The sequence below is a fragment of the Dipteris shenzhenensis genome, chromosome 5, assembly GCF_047967505.1.
Source record: "Dipteris shenzhenensis isolate YYH24624 ecotype China chromosome 5, Dip_SZ_1.0, whole genome shotgun sequence".
Lineage (NCBI taxonomy): Eukaryota > Viridiplantae > Streptophyta > Polypodiopsida > Gleicheniales > Dipteridaceae > Dipteris > Dipteris shenzhenensis.
In genome coordinates, this window is record NC_141600.1 from 24,829,248 (window position 1) to 24,834,248 (window position 5,001).

Below are 5,001 nucleotides of genomic sequence, written 5' to 3' on the forward strand. Positions count from 1 at the left end.
GAAAGCACCTCTTGAATTCAGTTTGGAGCAAGTCCCATGTGGCTCTTTCTTCTACTAGGAGGTCTAGGTACCATTATGATGCTTCATCGGTTAAGGCCATGGGGAACCAGGTGACCTTGGTTTCATTGGATTGATCTCCACCTACTCGGCATGCAGCATCAAAATGCTAGAGGAGTCAAGATGGATCGCCCCTACCATTATATTTTGGAAGTTCGAGTTTGCCCAAGGGGCGCCTGCCTTGATTGTTATTATTGTTGCCAAAATTGTTGCGATTAAAGAAATTGTTCCCCTCCACATCGAGGTCAATATCCCCATCATCGTGACGGCACTCGATCATGTTGTGTCATGGAGGAGTCAAAGGGATTTCTTGAATTTCAGGGGGGGAATCCAGGTAGAGGATTGTTAGAGGCGTTGGTTGTTGAGTTTTGTGCAGATTTGGCGAGCATTGGTATCAGAGGCATTGGCCAGAGCATAGCTGCATGAAGATTTGGCAAGTGGTGTAATGGGTGTCCCTACCACAAGTGCGGGTGTGGATGTAGTTGTGTTAGGAGGGTTAGATACATGTATGCCTAGGATTGTCGCACGTGTGTAGGGAAATGTGCCAGTTATGGGAGTGCAAATTAGCGAGTGCTAGGGATGCCAAAATGGTGTGAAATGGGCTGAAAAAATGCCTCATAGCATGATGTTTTTGTGTGTGAAACCCTAGTTCAAACGGGGTCCATTTTGGCTGCCAAACAGACGAGTTATGATGTGTTAAATTGGGGTAAAATGCGGCCTTTTTGTGTGTATGTGGGGGGGGTCCTTGGCCTTAGGTATGGTGTGAATGGTCCTAAACTGTAACTGGAGGAACTAAACTAGGGTAATTCTAATTAGTCTAACTATCCTATTACCCTAACCGTCTAGTTACTATAACTGGATAGTAACCTAACCTAATTGTGAGTCTAACTAACTACAATTAGTTCAACTAACTAGACTATAGTTAGTCTACCTAACCAGATACAAACTAACTAAACCTAGGTTATCCTAACCTAAATAGAGCCTATATAACCTAACCCAAGTTAGTCTAACCTAACCCAAGTTAGTCTAACCTAACCCTGGGTTAGAGTAAGGGTTAGGGTTAGAGTTTTTTTTCCTTTTTTAAATAATACGAGGGGGGGTTCGAGTAGCGACGGGAGGGGGTGGCAGTTGGAGGGAGGGGAATGGGGAGGGGAGTAGATAGAGGAGTAGGAGATGAGGAGGATGGCATTGGAGTGAAGGTGGAAGGAGGAGGTGCATAGGAGGGCATCGGCGGTGTGCAGGAGGGTAGAGGCAAGGCAAGCATGCCGTCGCTGGCGGTCAGCTGTGCCACTGCATAGGCAGGCACTGCATGCACCGAGGGGCTGCAAGGCAGCCCATAGGCTTAAGCAAGAGAGGAGGGAGGTCGGTCGAGAGGGGGGAGGAGGAGGAGGAGAGAGAGAGAGAGAGAGAGAGAGAGAGAGAGGAAAGGGTGAGGGGAAGAGAAGATAAAAGAGAGAGAGTGAGAGAGAGAAGAAGAGGTGGGGGGGGAAGGGTGGAGGGAGAGAGGGGGGGTTAGGGGAGAGGGGGGGGAGGGGGGAGGGAGAGAGGGGGGTGGTGGAGAGGGGGGGTGGAGGGGGGTGGGGGTTTGTGGAGGGGAGGGGGTGAATGGAAGGGGGGGGGGGGGGGGATGGAGGGGTGATGGAGAGGGGGGGTGGAGAGGGGGGGGGGGCAGGGTGATGGAGGAAACTTGACGGACAAAAAACTTTGATAGAAATCCAAAGGGAGGAAGAGATGATCACCTCAACGCTGTCCAAGTCTTTCTCGATGTAATAGGATTGTTGATTGCGAATGGACGGTGGGTGGATGGCTAGGTTATCGCTACAAGAAGGGCTCAAAATAACTCACCGTGTGAGGATGGGAGTAGGGTGGTGGTGGAGAGGGAGGAGTATCTTGCATAGGGCTCGGAATGGGGAAGAGGATGGAGGCTAAATTGAAAGAAGAAGAATGAGCGGGTGGAGTGGGTTTTTATAGGAATGGGTATAGGTTTAGGGTTAAACCCTAAAATCTTCCCGAGCCATAACTTTTCATGGTTAGCTTGGATAATTCTTCTCTACAAAAGGTGAAATGATCGAGATTGCCAGCTCTACGCATTCGTGTCCATTACCTAGCCTGATTTTGTTTATCAAGTGGCTTCTTTTTAAGAAATAAAGAAATTTTTTAAAGGTAGTAACCCAAGGTTGATGCTTGGGGTTGATATGTTTTGCTAGAGTTGGGAAAAAAAATTACTCTCCTTGCCCTTGAGTGTTATGTTCATGAAATTTCGTAGTAGTTCGCTTTTTACACATACTTGCGTATGTTTCCTTGTTACTTGAGATGCTAGTCTCCTCAACAGTGGCGCCAAATGTTGGCTCTTTCCCATGGCTTTCGCAGGAAGAGTAGGGTATTCTCAATATGCAGGGTTCCGAGGCTTTTTGTCACTTATAGATATATCGATGTTGTTGTTTGTAGTATACGTGTAGCTTAGGACCTCGAGTCGTATTCCGACAAGAGACTCAGGCTTAAGTGTGGTAAGCAAGGGACATGCATCTTCATGGTTGGTGTAATGAAGGCTTTTGCCTTCATGGGGGGTTGAAGGGTTTAGGAGAAGTTTAAGGGTTAGAGGGAGGTTCCAGAGTTTAAAAGAGGTTTAAGGGTTAGAAGGAGGATCCAAAGTTCAGGGTAGAGTACATGGTGGAGAACTCATGTCCCTCATAGATCATGGAGGTTAAGGGTTAAGGAACTAAGGGTTTAGGGGGAGCATAGGAGTGGGAGAGGAAGAAGATGTTCTTAAGAGCATGGGGAGAAAGGAAGGAGAGAAGGAGGAAGGAGAAAAGATGAGGAGGAGGAGAGAGGAAGAGGAGGGAGAGGGAGGAGGAGGAGGAGGAGGAGCCTGGAGGAGGGAGAGGATGGGTTGCAAGGGTGGAAGAGAGGGGAAAAGGAGTTGCAAGGTTAGGACATGCTTTTGCATGTGGAGTGCAAGGAGGACATGCTTTTGCACATGGAGTGCAAGGAAGCATGGACACTTGAGACAATTACTTGGAATAACAAAGTAGAACTCAACACAATGCCCCAAAGAGTGTGGGCTTCATTCCATTATGGGGTATTTATACAAGTTGGAGAGCTTCTCTCTGTACATGTAGGAATTCTAAGACATTTTCTCTCTACATGTAGAACTTGCACATAGAAGGTGCATGTAGGACTTGCAAGTTGCATGTAGGAGTTGCATGTTGCATGTAGAACTCGTATGTAGAACATGCATGTAGTAATCGCATGTAGGACTTGCATGTAGAACATGCATGTAGGAGTTGCAAGTAGAACTTGCATGTTGAGGATTCCTAAGAGAGATTATTCCTAGCCTTTTGCAGCTACAAGCTTAGTCAACTAAGCTGTGTGGGGTTAAAGGCCACCTCAACCCCAATCTCGGGAGGTTCACCTCAAAACAATTTAGCGTAGCACATGCATTCAAAAGGAGGGGTATTTTAATTCAACTTTTTGAAAAACTTTAACGGGTTTACAATAACAAGAGGGGTTTTTTAATTCAAATTTACAATAAAATATTTTAGTTCATAAGTAAAGAGGGGTGGTTTTATCAGGTAGAAATTTTTAATTGAGGGGTTTTCTAAAGACCCCTTGAATGCACGTGATACATAGGGTTTCTTGGTGCACCCCCCCAGACCCCAGTTAGGTACAATACTCAAACGCATATATATATATGGATGACATAGAAGATTAGGGTGTTTTGCACCCACCAAAACTTGTGTGGCTCTATTCTAGCTCACACTCTCTCTCATCTTCTTTTGTTCCACTTCTATAGAAAACACTCTCAATTGGTATAGGAGACTGAGTGGTCTATCTACTGCTTGTGGGTGGTCTAACTGAGCCTGGGAGGTTATTCTACATCCATACAATTGTGTGGGTGGCATTTGTAGCTTTGTGGAAGCATGTGTGTGCTTGTTTGAGCTACCTAAGTGGTATTTGAACCTTGTGGAAGTTTTTTGGTGGTTTTAGAAGTCTCTGGAGTGGTTTTCCAAGGTCTTGGGTGGTTTTTTGAGCCAAAAAAGTGGTTTTGAGAGACAATGACGAATTTCTTGTCTGGTGTGTTGGAACTCAAGTTTGAAGCAACCATTTGTAGATAAAATTAGTTTGAATGGACTTAGAAGGTCCTAAAATTTATGTGTTGCTCATCATTTACACTCCGATGGTGTTTGCAAATAGATCTTCTTATAAAAACGTTTTTCAACCCATGTAATGGACCCGATGATTGGGGCCATGGTTTTCAAAACCTTCTATTCCATTGCATTCCAGAGGCTTAAAAACCACTATCTGTCAACTCTTGCACAATTTTGTGCAGATTTAGAGCTCTTCCTATGTCCGAATGCCCGCGGTTCGGACCAGCTCGCACATGCTGCCATTTTGGATCTCATTTGTTACGGTGGATCAGGATGGGCTAAAACCTCTACTGCAATTTTTGGGTGATTCCATGGAGCTTTTGAAGATCTGTGATACTCTGTGTCTACAAATTCATCTTATGCTTCATATTTTCTCTAAGGTTCTAGATTTTTACCATGTGGCATTTTCGCTAAGGTCTAAGTTACCTAAGGTTTCTTTGTTGGTAAACGGAAAGGGTTGACTTCTAGTTTCACATCCATCGGTTGGGATTTCAAAGTTCTAGTAGAAGAGAGATATTTGCATATTTTCTTGGTGAGATGCCCATGTTTTGAGACATCCTCAGTTCTATTTTCACTACTGATCATTGACGTGGGGTAGTGATTTCTAGGATATACCTTACATAGGTCACTCTGATTGCCATCTGAGCCATGTGTGCTCATTTGTGGTTTGCATTGGGTTGTAATGGATGCCTTATATGCCATTTGGATGCATTGCGATCCTTGATGGATGCACTGATAGGCCCCAATTGCCTTGTGGGATGCCTTATTTATGGATGTTTAGCACACAGATGCTATT